At 37.6% G+C, this 18674-nt stretch overlaps 1 pseudogene; it reads left to right on the top strand.

Moving 5' to 3' along the window:
- Positions 1-17695: 17695 nt before the first annotated feature.
- On the top strand, positions 17696-17860 carry LOC118730913 (annotated as a pseudogene).
- The last annotated feature ends 814 nt before the right edge of the window (positions 17861-18674 follow it).

Below are 18674 nucleotides of genomic sequence, written 5' to 3'. Positions count from 1 at the left end.
CTGAGAAGACAGGGAATAGTCCTGCCATGACACATAAAACTAAAGAGAATAGAATCAACACTAGAATCTTGTATTCCAATTTCAATTTGCTAGGTTTATGCCATATTCTAACTTCTATATATTTGTTTTTACCCTTTTTAGGCTTTTGATATAAATCAACTTTATGGCTGCTTCTAGAATTATACTATGTATATGGATAATCCACTATATTTTCTAAAAGCTGAGCACATGGCTAAACATAAAAAGTTGTAATACTCTTCTCTGCCTTGTTCCTAACCCTCTGAGCTAGGTACCATTGCATCTGTTCATTCTCAATTTCATATTTCAAATTTTTCTTCTTCATTTTTTATTCATTTTATTTGTATCTGACTCAAAGGAAATTACGATCTTGGCAAAAAACAACCTGGCCTTAGGCTGAAGAAATTAGCACATGACTCATTAAGTTTTACTGGCAAATGAGATACAGGTAGTAATAAAACAGACTAGACAATATACTGAACATATATTCTAGTTTGGTAGCTGGATTGAAAATAAAACTTAACCAGATTTAACAAGTAATTATGAAATATCTACAATGTTTCCAGTACTGTTCTAGGCTTTCTGAGAACTAGGAAAATAAAAACTATTCTTCAAAAAAATGAAAAAATTTTTATAACCAAGACTTGACTACATACAAACAACAAAGATACCACATAAGCAAGAGCTAAATTATATAATATAACATACCACAGTGCTGTATCCTGAGAAAATACCTTTCTGATCCATTACTGATAAAACCTCAGTCATAAAATGAAGACTATTAAAAACCAAAGTTGGCCATACTTCACTGCATATAAATTTTCATTATGGAATTTAAAAACCTAGAGCCAAAAAGAAGCCATTAAAGTTAATGGTATAATTTCCTTTGAAGAAGCTCATAGCCATTTAGAGAGCTTTTTGTTTTTCTAATCCATTTCTTTGAGAGAGAATTGAAGCCTAACTCTAAAGTAATCATAATTTTTCTCATTATGAATGAAAGAAAAATATTAATTTTGACTTTAGAAGTATTTGACAAAGTATAATTAAATATCAGTTTCATGGGCACAGGATTTGGAACATCAGTACTTTCTTCCAGCCTGAGTATCCATTGCTTTCCAAGTAGAAACTGAAGGAAAACTGACCCGTAGGAAATTCATCCACTTTATTCAATGACAGACATGTAACTTTAGAAGGAATAACAGCTAAGAGTGGCAGGCTACAAAAATTAGTGAATAGCCCTGCTTGTGCAGCTCAAAAGGTTGAGTATCGGCCTACGAACCATGAGGTCTCTGTTCAGTTCCTGATTAGGGCACAAGGAAAGTTTGTGGGCTCCTTCTCCAGTGTGGGGTGTTCAGGAGGCAGCCAATCAAGGATTCTCTCTCATCATTGACATTTCTATCTCTTTCTCCCTCTCCTTCCTTTTCTGAAATCCATAAAATATATTTTAAAAAATTAGTGAAACACCAAATATATCCAGTGTCTAATACTTTGCTGTTGCCTATCAGTGCTATCTTGGACACAGTATGTTATTTCCACATCTATAAATCTATGAGATCCATGTCTGGTAGTATAGTGGACTAAATTTAATGAAGACTCTTCCAAATGAAATGTTGGAATATATATATGAAATCCTAAAAAATGTATTTTGCTATTGACTAAGCAAGAAATCTTCTTAGGCAGAAAACAGGGTGAAAGAGAGAATTTTTTCCATGGAGTCACCTGATGAACCTAGAGTTTTGAATTTTTCTTTTAATTCTAGAAAAAGTCTAGAACATATAAGATAAACCGAGGGCCCATCATAAGTGGGGAATCTCATAATAAAAAACTGTATAAAAGTTGCATTGTCTTTATTCTGAGCCATAAAATGTCTCAAACATTCAAACTATTAATATCCTGTTTAATTATAAAAATTTGTAAAATAATTAAACATTTATCTATAGCAAATTTTAAATATACTTTCAAATGATTCATATATTGATTGTCTATCAATATATAACCAATTTTGCCTAGAATTAATCTGGTTTGTGTCCATTGTGTTCATATAATAATGATACATCCTTATATTTGGCTTGTCTGTTTTGCTTTAGTTGTCTGTGCTTTTGGTGTTATATCCAAAAAATAATCATTACTGAGGCCAATGTTAAGGATATTTTTTCCTATGTTTTCTTCTAGGAGCTTCATGGCTTCATCTTACATTTAAGTTTTTAATTTTTTTAATATAATTTTTGTGTATGTTGTAATTCTACTTTTCTGCATGTAGATACTCAGTTTTCCCAACATCATTTATTAAAAAACACACAAAACTATCTTTTACCATTATGTATTTTTAGCATCCTTGTCAACGATTAGTTGACTATATATGCATAAGTTTATATTTGGTCTTTCTATCCTGTTCCATTGGTTTATATGTCTGTTCTTATGCCAGTAACATATTCTTATGATTTGGTTAATCTCTTCCCATTTCTGTCCATCCCCAGAGATCTGTCAGTCTGTATACATGTATGCATAGCCAATGGACAGAAACAATAGTGTGGTGAAAGCCTGAAAAGGGGCATGGGTCTGGAGGAGGAGGACTAAGCCAGGGAGAGAATTGGGGTACATCTGTTATAAAACAATTAAAAAACAAATGAAAAAAAAAAAGAGATTACTTTGGAATGTATTTTGATATTAGGAAATTTTATCTTTTTAAAAATATATATTTTTATTTATTTCAGAGAGGAAGATAGAGATGGAAACATCAATGATGAGAGGGAACCATTGATTGGCTGCCTCCTGCATGTTGGACTGAGCCACCACCCAGGCATGTGCCTTTGACCAGAATTGAACCTGGGATTCTTTGGTCTGCAGGCCAATGTGCTACCCACTGAGCCAAACCGGCTAGAGCAGGAAATGTTATCTCTTCATCTTTTTCTTATTTTTCAAAATTTATTTGTCAGTGTTTCTTGCAGTTCCACATGATATTCTGGATTGTTTTTCTGTTTCTGTAAACAGGCCTTTAAATTTTTGTTAGAAAATTTATTAGATCAATAGATAACTTTGGTTAGCATGTACATTGTAACAAGGTTAATTCCTTCAATTCACAAACATTGGATATCTACTTATTTTTAAAAAATATTTTATTTATTTTTTATAGAGAGGAGGAGAGAGGGATAGAGAGTCAGAAATATCTATGAGAGAAAAAAATGGATCAGTTGCCTCCTGCACACTCCCTACTGGTGATGTGCCTGCAACTAAGGTACATGCCCTTGACTGGAATTGAACCTGGAACCCTACAGTCCACAGGCTGATGCTCTATCCACTGAGTCAAACCAGCCAGGGCTGGATATTTATTTATTCGTGTCTTCTTCAATTTCTTTTAGCAATGTTTTATAGTTTTTAGTGTATAGATCTTCACTTCCTCAGTTAAATCTATTGCTAAGTATTTTATTCTTTTTAAAGTTATTATAAAGGAAACTATTTTCTTAATTTTTAAAAATAGTTATATTTTAGTGCATAAAAGCAATATACGCTGTTTATTTATTTTATATCCTGCAACTTTATTAAATTTGTTTATTAGTTCTAAACAAATTTAGAGGAATCTATGTTTTTCAATATCCTATCTAATAAAAGAGTAATATGCAATTGACCATCATTCCAACACACAAGATGGCCACCCCCATGTGGTCAAAGATGGCTGCCTCTATGTGGACACAAGATGGTTGCCATAAGATGGCCAGCAGGGGAGGGCAGTTGTGGGCAAGAGGGGCTGCAGGGGAGAGGAGTTGGGGGTGACTAGGCTGGCAGGGGAGAACAGTTAGGGGCAACCAGGCTGGCAGGAGAGGGCAGTTAGGGGCTATTAGGCAGGCAAGGGAGCAGTTAGGTATCAGTCAGGCAGGCAGGGGAGTATTTAGGGGGTGATCAGGCTGGCAGGCAGAAGTGGTTAGGGGCAATTAGGCAGGCAGGCGAGCAGTTGGGAACCAACTGTCCTGGATTGTGAGAGGAATCCCAGATTAGAGAGGGTGCAGGTTGGACTGAGGGCCACCCCTCCCTCTCTACCGCCCTCTTTTTGTGTGCAAATTTCATGCACCGGGCCTCTAGTATAATATCATGTCAACTGGTGCAAGATATTTTACTTCTTTCTTTTAGTCTGACTGTCCCTTATTATTTTTATTGCCTAGCTGCTCTAGCTAGAACTTCTAGTACTATCTTGAATAGAACTTGGGAGAGTGTGCATTATTGTCTTATTCTTGATCTTTGAAGGAAAGCTTTGAGCTTTTTAACACTGAGTATGATGTTACCTGTGAGACTGTCATATATGGTCTTTATTATATTGAGCTTTATTCCTTTTATACATAATTTGTTGACAGTTTTTATCGAGAAAAGACCTTTCATATTTTAAACAGTTTTTCTACATCTATTGGGATGATCATATGATTTTATACTTTATTTTGTTAATGTGGTATATTATATTTATTGATTTATGTATGTTAAATTATCTCTGTATTCAGGGAATAAATCCCATTGATCATGGTGTGTGCTCCTTCTTTTTAAATGTGCTGTTCAATTCAGTTTGCTAGTATTTTATTGAAAATATTTGCATTTGTATTTATTAGGAATGTTGGTCTGTAATCTGTCTTTCTTTTTTGATTGTTTTGTTTAGTAGAGACTTTGTCTGGGTTTAGTATCATAGAAATGCTAGTCTTATAAAATGTTTGAAACAATTTTTTTTTCTCTTCAATTTTCTAACAGATTTTGAGAAGGACTGCTGTTAATTCTTCTTTACATGTTTAGTGTAGAATCACCAGGAAAGCCATTTGGTCCCTGAGCTTTTCTTTCTTGGGAGAGTTTGATTACCAATTCAATCTCCTTATAAGTAATAAGTCTGTTTATATATTCTAATTCTTCATCACTTTGTCTTGGTAGGTTGTATGCCTTTAAGAATTTATTCATTTCTTTTGTTGTTGATTTTACCATTTTTATTTTAAATTTCATTTTATCTTATTTGTACTGAATTTATTGAGGTAAAAGTGGTTAATAAAATTATATAATTTTCAGGTATAGGATTCCATAATATGTCAACTGTATATTAAATTTGTGCTCACTATCCCAGTTACCCAATTTATTTGTGTATATTTATCTATGGTAATCTCCTATGATTTGTTACATTTCTGTGTTATAAGTTGTAATACTTTCTCTTTTATTTATAATTTTGGGGGTACAAGGTGCTGATCAAGGGCCAGCAGTCTTGGGGAAGGGCCATAGGTGGTTGGCTGGCCTGCCTTGCTCCTGATCAAGGTGGTGGGGGCTGATCTGGGGTGAGGCCAGGTTGGGGGAGGAATTGCAAGAGGTTGGCCAGCCCCCCCCCCCCCATTGGGGTGAGGAGGTGATCAAGGATGGGGCCAGACAGGGGGAGGGGCTGCAGGGGTTGGCTGGCCAGCCTCACCCCCTATTAGGGTAAGGGGGCAATCAGGGACAGGTTAGCTGGGGAAAGGGGCTGCAGGAGGTGGGCTGACAAGCCCCATCCTCTTATTGGGCAGGTTCCTTGGCCACAGTGGGCATCAGAGTGGTTGGTCATTCTGGTTGTTATGGTGTTACGGTCACTGGCTTTATATATATATATATATATATATATATATATATATATATATATATATATATAGATAGCCTTCATTAAAACATCATATAGTGTATTTTCACTGTCCTAAAAATCCACTGTGTTTTGTCTATTTGTGTTTTCCCAATCTCCACCCCTGGAAAATACTGATCTTTTGTTGGTACTATAGTTTTGCTGTTTCCAGAATGTCATATAATTGAAATTATACAGGATATAACTTTTTCAAGTATGCTTTTTATTCATAGTAATATATATTTAGATTTCTCCACATTTTTTCATAACTTGATAGTTAATTTCTTTTTAGTGCTAAATAATACTACTGTTTATTTATTCATTAATAAAAATATTTTACTTGCTTCAAAATTTTGGCAATTATGAATAAAGATGTTATAAACATCCATGTGTAGATTTTGTTTGGAAGACAAAGATTTTCAACACCTTTAGGTAAATACCAAGGAGCACAACTGCTGAATCAAATCATCAAAGTGTGTTTACTTCTGTTTTTGAATTTTGACAATTATAATGTGTCTTGGTGATTTCTCTTGATGTCTAACCTATTTGGGTTTGGGGGGCATTATGGAACTGTATAGTCATTTCTCTCACAGCTTTCTAAAGCTTCTATTGTTAATTTTTTAAAATAGCTTTTTGCCCCTTTCTCTTTCTCTGTTCCCTCTGGGGTACACACAATGCATATATTGTGTATTTGTTGTCATAATGTCCCAGAAGTTCCACAGGCTTTCTTTACTCTTTTTCATTCTTTTTGCTTTTTATTCCTCTAACTGAATAATTTTAAATGATCTTTCAGTTTTCTGATTCTTTCTTCATGTTGTTCAAGTCTGTTGTTAAAGCACTCAGCTGTATTTTTCAGTTCAAACACTGTGTTCTTAACTCCATAATTTCTATTTAGTTTCTTCTTATGGTTTATCTTTGTTGATTTTTTCATTGTTTATATATTGTTTTCTTGATGTTTTAGTTTTATATTTATGCTCTTTTTTTGAAGCTAAGAGATTCTTTAAGACAATTATTTTTATTTTATTTTTATTTTTATTTATTTGTCAAGTAGATTCTCTTTTCTTTTGGTCAGCTACTGGGTCTTTATTTTGTTCTTTTGATGGTGTTATTTCCTCCCTGATTATTTATGTATTTTGAAGTATTGCATTGCTCTCTTCACATTTGAAGAAGTATTCCCTTCTGCCAGTCTTTACTGACTGGCTTTGGGAGAAAAAAATAAACAAACACAAAACTTTATTCAGCCCATAAAAAGATTTGGGGACTTTCTTGTATATGTGCACACCCCAAACCTCTTATTTCCTCTTAAAAGAATAGTTGTAGAAAATCAGGTTGTGTTTAGAGCCTTCCATTTATTTTTTGCAGTGCAATGCCATGAAGCATTTAAAATTGTGTACCTTATCCTCATCCTGCAGAATCAAGCCAGCTACTTATATCCTTATGTTATCTAGGGTGGTTTACATGTGTCTTCTGGGGGGAAAAGTTTGCATTAGCTACCTATAAAAGTTTGCATATGCCATCTGTCTGTGGAAGCTGTATGCCATCTTGTGGTAGGCATTTTCTAATAAATCTTTATTATTTCTTTTCTTCTGCTGAATTTTGTTCTTGTTTTTCTAGTTTCAAGATGTAATGTTAGGTTATTGACTTGGGATTTCTCTTGTTTCTTATTTTTTTATTTTAAATTCTTTATTGTTTAAAGTATTACATACTTTTCCTTTTTCCTCCATTTACCACACCCCTTAAACCCCAATCCCCAGCACATGCTCTCACCCCACCCCATCTGTGTCCATTGGTTATGGTCATAAGCATGCATACAAGTCCTTTGGTTAATCTCTTACCCCCTAACAGGTTGGGCAGTCTCTTCCATGCTTCTATGATTCTGGCTTTATTTTTATTCATCAGTTTATGTTATTCATTATATTCCACAAATGAGTGGGATCATGTGGTATTTTTCTTTCACCAACTGGCTTATTTCACTTTGTGTAATGCTCTCCAGTTCCATCCATGCTGCTGCAAATGGTAAGAAGTTCTTTTTTACAGCAGCAAAGTATTCCATTGTATATATGTACTACAGTTTTCTAATCCACTCATCTACAGATGGGCACTTACGCTGTTTCTATATTTTTACCTATTATAAATTGTGCTGCTATTAACATAGGGGTGCATATATCCCTTCTGATTGGTTTTATTAGTTTCTTGGGATATATTCCTAGAAGTAGGATTACTGGGTCAAATTGGGGTTCCATTTTTTAATTTTTTGAGGAAATGACATACTGTTTTCCACAGTGGCTGTACTAGTCTGCATTCTCACCAGCAGTGTAAGAGAATTCCTTTTCCTCTGCAGCCTCACCAGGACTTGTCATTTGTTGAACTGTTGATGATAGCTATTCTGATAGGTGTGAGTTGGTACCTCATTGTTATTTTGATTTGCATCTCTCAAATGACTAGTGACTTTGAGCATGTTTTCGTATGTCTCTTGGCCTTCTCCATGTACTCTTTGGAAAAATATCTATTTAGATCCTTTGCCCATTTTTAAAATTAGATTGTTTATCTTCCTTTTGTTAAGTTGTATGAGTTCTCTCTAAATTTTGGAGATTAAACCCTTTCAGAGATAACATTGGCGAATATGTTCTCCCATACAGTGGGCTTTCTTGTTATTTTGTTGATGGTTTCTTTTACCTTTTATTTTGATGAAGTCCCATTTGTTTATTTCCTCCTTAGTTTCCATTGCCCTTCGAGCTATATTGGTAAATATATTGGTACAACACATTTCTACTATTTTGCTGTCTATGGTTTCTTTTAAGAATTTTATGGTTTCCCATCTTATACTTAAGTCCGTTATCTATTTTGAATTTAATTTTGTGTGTGGTGTATGTTGTTGGTCTAGTTTCATTTTTTGCATGTATTTGCCCAGTTTTCCCAACACCATTTATTGAAAAGACTGACTTGACTCCATTGTATGCTTTTGCCTCCTTTGTCAAATATTAATCCATCAAATAAAGAGGAAATATGATAATTGACCCTCATGCTGTCACAAAGATAGTGGCAACCATAGCCAATATGGAGGGAATATGCTAATTGACTGCCCCACCTTCAAAGATGGCAGTTCCCACAACCAATAAGGAGGGAATATGCTAATTGACTGCCCCACTCTCAATGGTGGTGTCCACAGCCACAAGATGGCGATGCCCAGTGCCATTAGCCCCACTGGGGTGGCTGGTGCACAGCCAGTCCATGCTACTGCTTCTGGAGTCCCCCAGTCCCCTCAGCCCCACAGTCACCAAGAGCCAGCTTACAGTACAGGCAAGCCTTGGATGGTGGCTGCCTAGCCGCCCAGGGCCTCCCGAGGATCTGGTAATCAGGGCCGGCCAAGGCTTACACTGCCAGAAGTGACAACAGCAGAGTTGCAATAGGGGCATCACCTTCTCCTCATCACTGGGTTGCCTCCCACCCCTGGGGCTCCTGGATTGTGAGAGGTGGCAGGCTGGGCTGAATGACCTCCCCTCCAGTGCATGGCTTTTCATGCACCAGGCCTCTAGTATTGTTATAAATATTTAGATTGGATATTCCCAATTACTCATGAAATAAAAATGCTGGTGCCCAGATTAGACAATGCAGGTGAGAAATATTTCTTATAAAAATTTAACTCTAGAATTAGTTCCTATTACAAAGGCTTTGGTCCATTTCTCTAAATTTATCTTCCAGTTGCCCTATACTAATATTCTGTTGTAGTTACACTGCTAGATGACATCACCTAAATATTTTTATTTAATCTATAATTTTGCTCATGTTTTCCTCCTTATCCACAGTCCTCATTCTCCTGAATTCTTCTTGTTCATCTCTTACACAGAAGTTCTCCTCTGCCGCTCAGAGACACAATGATCATATATTTAGTACACCACTCATCAGCATTGCCCACATGGTAGAAAACAAACACTGAGTGGCCAGATTATTATGATCTCTGAACGCATAATAATCTGGCCACTCAGTGTATATCCCATATAATAAAATGCTAATATGCAAATTGTCCCCTCAACCAGGAATTCAATCAGCAGGTAGGCCAGTCAAACACCCATGTTTCTTCCCCCTGGCCAGGCTGGCTGGACCCCACCCATGCACCAGTTTGCACAAATTCATGCACTATATATATATATATATATATATATATATATATATATATATATTCACACATATATGTATACACACATACACACACACACTCACACACACACACACACACACACACACACACACACATATATATATATATATATATATATATACTGAGTGGCCAGATATTATGTGTTCAGAGATCATAATAATCTGGCCATTCAGCAGTGCATATGCCTTCTTTTGTTTAGTACTTGCCCTTTTATATATGTACTAGTGGCCCTGTGCACAAAATTCATGCATAGGAGGGTGGGTGTCCCTCAGCCTGGCCTGCACCCTCTCCAATATGGGACCCCTCAAAGTTTGTCCTACTGCCAGTTTACAGGGGTCAGGCCTAAACCAGCAGTCAGCTATCCCTCTTGCAATCTGGGACTGCTGGCTTTTAACCACTCACCTGCCTGCCTGCCTGATTGCCCCTAACTACTATACATGCTGGCCTGTTCATCCTCATATGCCCCTCCTCACCAGCCTGAGCACCCCAAACTTCTCCCTGTACCAATGTGCTCATCCCTAATTACCCCCCTCCTGACCTGCTCACCCCATCTTCCCTCCCCACTGGCCTACTCGCCCCCAACTGCCCCACTGCTGGTCTGCCTATTCCAAACTGCCTCCCCCCCCCCACCGCCTCCCCTGACCTGATCAACTCCAACTGACCCCCAATGATGGGATGCTTGCCCCAACTGCCCCCTCTACTGGTCTGCTTACTCCCAATGACCCTGCCCCTCACTAGCCTGATCATCACTCACAACTGTCCTCCCCTCTTGGCCTCTAACCGCCTCTACATCATCTCTGCCACAATGGCTTTGTCCAGAACATCCTGAAGATCTCCTGGAAGGTTTCCAAGTCTAATTAGCATATTACCCTCTTAATAGTATAGAGATAGAGGCCTGGTGCACCAGTGGGGACCAGCTGGTTTTCCCTGAAGGGTGTCCTGGATCAGAGTGGGGGTTCCCTTGGGGCATGGGGTGGCCTGCAATAGTTTGCCAGCCTGCCATGCCCCTGTGGGGTGAAGGTCCCTGCTGTGGGGGCATAGCAAGCCTAGGGGAGGGACTGAGGGCTATTTTCAAGCTGGTCACACTCCCTTCAAGGCGGGGGTCCCCACTGGAGTGCATGGCCAGCCTGGGTAAGAGGCTGATGGCTGTTTGCAGCCTGGCCACAGCCCCTTCAGGGTGGGAGGTCCTGCCGGGGTGCCTGGCCAGCCTGGGTGAAGGGCTGAGGGCCATTTTCAGGCTGGTCATGCTTCCCCAGTGACCTAGGCTCCCAGCCCCCCCCCCCTTTTTTTTTTCAGTGACTCCTTGAGCGGAGGCCAGGGCCAGCTGGAAGCAGGTATCTGGGATTTATTTATCTTCTAAAATTGAAACTTTGTAACCTTGAGCAGAGGCTAGGGCAGGCCAGGGCAAGCAGGAAGCTTGGCTTCCTCCATCTTCAGGGGCAACCCAACCCTCCTGCTCACTCTAGCTCTGTGGCTGTCACCATCTTTGTTGGGTTAATTTGCATACTTGCTCCTGATTGGCTGATGGGTATAGCAGAGGCACAGTCAATTTGCATCTTTCTCTTTTATTAGTGTAGATGCCATAGCTCTCCAATTAGATTGTCCATCTTGAAAGTCAGCCTTATGTTTTTTTTGCTTTTTATAATATATTCTTGGTGTTTGACTCTCAACAAGCCTTCAATTAATGTCAGAGGTCAATGTTAGTGAGGGATGATGTGAGAACCCTAATCAGAGTACGCTGCATGTTCAAGGTCAATTTGCCACATGCATGTGCAAGTCAATGACACAGCAGTTTTACTGTATGCACTGTGCAGGTGTACCTTTCTATAACCCAAATATTTATGTCACTATTTAGCAAGAAGCCTCTTTTGTCTAAGTTAGTATAAAAATGTGCAGCTGTTTTGTTGGATGGCTCCTGGAAGGTCTCCCAGTCTAATTAGCGTAGAATTACTCTGTTAGATGGCTCCTTGTTAGCAATGGCTACTTAGTCTACAATAAAGTCTTTCTTATATGCCTACAACTTCTCATGTCTTCTCCATATAATACCAGGTATCCAAGGATCTGTGCTTCCTCAGATGATAATAACAATGATGGTGAATATATGATTATGTTCATCTGTCCACAATAGGATGATATGAATAAAAAAATGATAATATGAACATTGAATAACTGTTAAATATTAAGCTTTCTTCTTATTTAATTCCTTCTCAAACCCCATGTGTGCTACTATTCTTCCCATATTTAATGGGTGTAGAGAGGCTGAAGAACTTCCCTAAGGTTACACACAGTAAGTGGCAGAGCCAGAATCCTTATCTTTCTGTCATCCAAATTCTTAGTTTTTAATACTGTGCTGAAATATCATGAAAGCTGAAAAGCTTTGATAAGAAAACCAGGTGGGTGCATCCAGGCCCAGCCCAGAAATGATTAACTAACAACTGCTATCTAGTAGTAAAAATATGCTTTTGAGAGCCTATAGTCACTGAGATTCAAACTGGTGTTTTGAAGACATTGTAAATTCCCAAGCAATGTCAGTATTTATGACAATTTAGTACTGGAAGTGTATTCAAAAACAACTTAATTTCACAAAATTTCTTGTTCCTAATAAATTTAGCTCTTTACAAGACAAGTCACATTCAGAAGGTAATAAGTAATACGACATTCTAAAACATTCACATTTTTATAGGTGCTTACATAGAAGAAAAGAGGTACAATTGAAAAAAATAAGCATTCTTCTTTTTAAAAAATGTTTTTCTATTGATTATTTTTTTTTTCTTTCAATATAATTGAAATCGTTGCCTTTCACCTTTGTCACAATCAGTCTCCAGCACTATTCTTGCCAGGGCAAATGTCAGCTTAGAATATAATATACCCCAGGCACTTGTATTTCCTATATCTAGTACAAGTTTCTTGTGACATAATCTACTTTCCTTGCCTTGCTTTTTCTCCTGTTGATGAAAATAATTTGAACATACTTCTATGAAATAAATGTTAAGTATTATGTGCATTCCACTATTTTCACTGTGGCTTTAATCATTACCATTAACCAGAAGCTTTGAACATTTGGAGACTACATATTCTGCAATAAATATAATAAAAAGAACATGTATTCAGTGATCTCTACTACTTAGGAGTTATGTTTTCAATTGGCATAGAATAAAGATAACTTTGAAGAGAAACTATATTTGAAGAGAAACATACAAAATGGTTGCTCAAAAACTAAGAGGTTTGATCCCCTGGATAATGCTTTAACTATGTTGTATTTATTTTTTCAATGAATTATTAAATAAAGTACTCCAAATTATAATTTAAATTTTCATTTACTTACCTGTATAAATACTGTAGCAAATTAGGCACAGTGCCAGCCAAAAGTTTCAAAACAATTGTCTACAACTGTCTACTTTCTGAAGACCTAGTTATCTCATAAGCCACTCCAATGAAACTGCTCCTACTAAGGACATTGATGACCTAATAATTTTATAATGCACATGTTTTAGTCTTAATCTTACTGGACCATTATGATATTTTTTGGGGAACTGTTTACCTCCCCCACCCTCTAGAACCCTTTCTTCCTTGGATGTTCCTGGTTTACCTTGAACATCTCTATTGCTTTCTGTTCTCTTTGTAAGTTTCTCTTATTTTTTCCATCCTTAATATTTTGTGTTACACAAATGTAATCTTTGAACAATAGCTTTTTCATGATCTAAACTCTTCCTATATGATGATGGTTACAAAGGCTACATTTTCAGTTTAAAGAAACCACGAGAGCTTCAACTAATATATCCAAATGCATCTTGACTATCCCATTAAAATCTCAAATTCAACATATCTAAAAATAAATTTTCTATACTCTTCTCTAAATCTGTTCTCCTTTCAATTTACTTATTTTAGTGTCATTATAACCTGCCTGATCACTCAAGCTAAGAACCTGAAAATTAATATATGATTATTTTGACTCTGTCACACCACAGACCCAGTGATTCTTGGATCAATTTTACCTCAAATGTAGGTCTCAAATCTATTCCTTCATCTTCAACTTAACCATTACTAAGATGCTACATTTCAGATCATTATTGTCTCTTGTCTACTCTGTAATAACAACATCCCAATTAATTTTTATAACTCCAATTTATTACTTTAGATAAAAACAATTATTTCTTTGTACTAAACACATAAAATATATGTTAAATAAAGCGTTGGTTTTTCCCTGGGAAAATGTACTATAATTTTTTTTATTACTGTAACTTTAAATATGTATATAAATATTAGGCCACATTGTGTTTCGGGTGATGAGGAGGGCACTATTACTTTGTGCTTTGTCTGTTGTATTCATTGCCTTTTAAATAAGAAATGGTGGGATTTCAGTCAAGATGGCAGAGTAGATGGAAGTTGCACTCACCTTCTCCCATGATCACATCAAAATTACAACTAAATTATAGAATAATCAAACTGTATAATCACCTGAAGACTATGTGAACAGAAGTCTTATAACTAAAAATATAAAGAATAAGCCATATTGAGACTAGTAAGTAGGAGGGGTGGAGTTGTGGGAGCAGGCTTGCCCCACAGCCATATGTGGTGGTTAAAAATTGAGAGGGATATTGCAACTGCAGAGTTTCCACTTGAGGAGTAAAGGGTGTAATTCCATACCAAGTTCCTCAGCTAAAAACACCAGTGCTGGAAAGAGGAGCCCACATAACATCTGGCAGTTAAAATCAATGGATCAGTAATACTTCATCTTTCTGGGTGAGACAAAAGCTGCTGGAAACCCAGGTGTCCTCTTAAAAATCTAGCACACAACCTCTCACTTGCAGGCACTGGGCTGTGATAAAGGGACTATGGCTCAGATTGGAGAGTTGGTCATCAGAGGCATATAAGGAGAGACTGAGTTGTATGGCTTTAGAATGAGGGATTGAGGAACAACCATCAACGTCTCTGTGTTCAGTGGTACTCCCACATGGCCAAAACTGAATCTACATTATCTTGGTGAACTCCACTAGCTCTCCCCTGATGATTCTCTAAGACCACTTCCTACCTAATTTCCACATGGCTCAAGGCTCTCTCAGCACCAACTAGTCTAGGCCTGTACTGCAGTCTTTCCTATGAAACTTTTTGAAGAATTTTAGTCAAGCTTGAGAGATAAAAAAGAGAAACTGAATTATGCGGCATTATGGCAAGAGCCATCTTCCCATAGGATTTTAACATGAGCTACTAATCCTGTTATAAGCCTTCACCCCACATGGCCAAATCTTAATCTGCATTACTCTGGTGAATTCCACTAGCTCCAACCTGTTGACTTCCTAAGACCTCTCTTTATGGAAAAGGTCTGAAGGCCCCAGGCAGGTAGAAGTTGGCTTCAGTGTACCAGAGACTTTTGCTGAGTATCCTCCAGCTCACCACAAGCATTGAATCTGAATCTGTATTAACCTGGTGAATATCAATCTCCCTACCCTATTAATTGCTCAAGACCCTGCTTTACACAACTCATGTACAAACCAAGGCTCTTTTAGTAGGTGAGCCTAACAAGGAGCTGGGAGGTTATGGCAGTTCTCAGGGCCTTTTACTTACCTACACAGGGCCTGGTACTAGTGGTACCCAGCTTCTGTTTGCAGCTTGGCCCCTCCAGAGGCAGCTATCAATTATAGATAAGTTTGTAGCTCATAACAGATGGCTCTCAGATGGTATAGGCAGTGTCTGACATTGACCTGCACTGGAGTCCCTCCCAAGGGGCCCCGTAATCAACACACCAAGTGACTGGATTCAGACCACTCAGACCATCACCAGATTAGCTCACCAAGTGGCCCATCCTAAGAATGATGTTGGCAAACACTAGACTCTGCAACTAAATATGTAAAGCAAATACTGATGGACAAATTTCACTTCATGGTATCAGCCTCTGCACAGCAGCTCATATATTATGCTTGTGACCAATCCTCACAGCCATCTACTAGCCTGAGGGTCAAACCTACCCACTAATATGCAGTCAATGCTCAACTACAACAGTAAGGCACATACAATAAATACAAAGGACACTCCTGGAGTATCTGGCTCAGGTGATTAAGAAGATTGCACCAAGGGGACCCACAGGAAATCTATTACATAAGGCTACCCTGCCAAACAGGGAGATGTAGCAGATTTTCCAAATACAGATAAATAAACACAGAGAGGCAGCCAAAATGGGAAGACAAAAAAAAAAAAAAAAAGCTTTTTCTGCCAAAATCGGTTTGGCTCAGTGGATAGAGCGTCGGTCTGCGGACTGAAAGGTCCCAGGTTCAATTCTGGTCTAAGGATATGTGCCTTGGTTGTGAGTACATCCCCAGTAGGGGTTGTGCAGGAGGCAGCTGATCAATGTCTCTCTCATCGATGTTTCTAGCTCTCTATCCCTCTCCCTTCCTCTCTGTAAAAAATCAATAATAAAAAATAAAAAAATCTTTTCCCAAATGAAAGAGGAGAAAAAGATCTTTAGAAAAGGAATTCAATGAAATGAAGGTAAGCAAACTATTGAATTCAGAATTCAAAGCACTGGTTATAAAGATGCTTAAGAAATTAAGGCAAAGAATAGGTGACATCAATGAGTACTTCAACCAAAGGAAAGTAAGCATAGAGGATCTAGAGACAGAACCTTCTCCCCCCAAAAAGTAAGAAATTAAGAATGTAGTAACTAAAATGAAAGCACATTAGAAGAAATCAACTGTAGATTATGTGAAGCAGAAGATAGAATCCATGATTTGAAAAAAGAGGTAGCAGAAAACACCCAATCAGAACGGGGGGGGGGGGGGGGAAATCAAAGAAATGAGGGAATTTTAAGTGGACTCTGGAACAAAATCAAGTGGAGTAACACTCACATCATAGGAATACCAGAAGGAGAAGAGAGAGAGAGCAAGGGATTGAGAGCTTATTTGAAAAAATGACTGAAAACTTCCCTAACCTTGTGATGAAAAAGACACATAAGTCCAGGCAGTGTGAAGAGTCCCAAGCAAAATAAACCCAAAGAGGCTCCACCAAGACACATAATAATTAAAATGCCAATGGTTAAAGACAAAAACAGAATCTTAAAAGCAGTAAGGTTAAAATTCACCAGGTTAATGCAGATTCAGATTCAAGGGAAAAACAGCTAGTCACTTACAAGGTTGCTCCCATAAGAATTTCAGCTGATATCTCAACAAAAGCTTTTCAGGACAGAAAGGATTGGCACAAAATATTCAAAATGATGAAAATCAAGGACCCAGACTACTTTAACCAACAAGGCTTTTCTCTCTCTCTCTCTCTCTCTCTTTTTTTTAAATTGAATAAAAGATAAAGAAGTTTATTGGCACCAAATTAGTATTACAAGAAATGTTAAAGGGACTTTTTTAAGAAAAAAAAATGGGTGGGGGAGGAAAGTAAATATAAACAATGAAATGTCAATAAATGCATATCTATCAATAATCATTTTAAATGAAAATGGATTAAATGATCAAATCAAAAGACATAGGTAGTTGAATAGATTTTAAAAAAATCAAAACCTATATATATGCTGTATACAAGACACCCACCTTGGATCAAAAGACACACAGAGACCGAAAATAAAGAAGTGGGACAAGATTTTTTTTTTTAAATGGAAACAAACCAACCAACCAAAATCTGGGAGGCATTCAGATAAAATTTCAAAACAAAAGCCAAAATAAGAAACAAAGAGGACATTAGATAAGGATAGCAGGATCAATCCAACAAGAGAATATAATCATTGTAAACATCTGAGTGCCCTATATGGAAGCAACTAAATATGTAAAGCAAATATTGATGGACAAAAATGGAAAAATAGACAGTAATGCTGTCATAGTATGGGACTTTACCACTCCAAGACATCAGTGGATAACTCTTTCAGACACACACAAAAAATTAACAAGAAAATGTGGCCTTAAATGACACATTAGATCACTTCTCAGCCTTTGGGCTAAAATCAAGTGTAGTATCTGTTCTTATCAGTTTAATATCTGATATGTCCTCTATCTGAGAACAATATATTAAATGGATTTTTGGAGCAGGAAAATGGAATAGAAACCCAGTGTTGCAGTACCTCTGGAAACAGTGAATAAAAATAAAATAAAATAAAATAAAATAAAATAAAATAAAATAAAATAAAATAGACACATTAGGCCAGACATTTTTAGAGCATTTCACCACAACACAGCCAAATATACATTCTTTTCAAGTGCACATAAAATGTTTTCCAGGATAGACAACATGTTAGGATACAAACAAGTGTCAATAAACTTAAGAAGATTGAAATGATATAAAGACCACATTGATTTAAAACTAGAAATCAATTAGAAAGAAAAAATTAAAAACACATAGAGGCTAAATAACACATTACTAAACATAAATGGGTTTGCAAGGTCTAGGAAGAAATCAAAAGTTACTGGGAGACAAATGAAAATGAAAATACAACAACCCAAAAATCTATGGAACACAGTGAAAGCAGTTCAAAGAAATTATCTATATTAATAAAAGGGTAATATGATAATTAGGCAGGGAGACATTCCTGGAGACATTTCGGATGTCCTTCTGGACAAAGCCATGATGGCGGGGCTGAGGCAGAGGTGGTTAGGGGCAATCAGGCCAGAAGTGGAGGGCAGTTGGGGGCAAGCAGGCTGGCAGGGGAGATAGTTGGGGATGAGTAGGCCATGGGGGGGGGGGGCAGTTGAGGGGGATTAGGCTGTTGAGGGGGAAGTTGGGAGTGATCAGGCTGGCGGGGGGGGGGGGCAGTTAGGGGTGGTCAGGCCAAAAGGGGAGGCAATTGGGGGCCATCAGGTTGTTAGGCAGAGTGGTTAGGGGTGATCAGATAGGCAAGCATGTGAGCAGTTAGAAGCCAGCTGTTCCAGATTGAGAGAGGGATGTCTGACTGCTGGTTTA

The sequence above is a fragment of the Pipistrellus kuhlii genome, unplaced genomic scaffold (assembly GCF_014108245.1).
Source record: "Pipistrellus kuhlii isolate mPipKuh1 unplaced genomic scaffold, mPipKuh1.p scaffold_m20_p_3, whole genome shotgun sequence".
Taxonomy (NCBI): domain Eukaryota; kingdom Metazoa; phylum Chordata; class Mammalia; order Chiroptera; family Vespertilionidae; genus Pipistrellus; species Pipistrellus kuhlii.
This window is presented reverse-complemented; position numbering and strand designations above follow the sequence as displayed.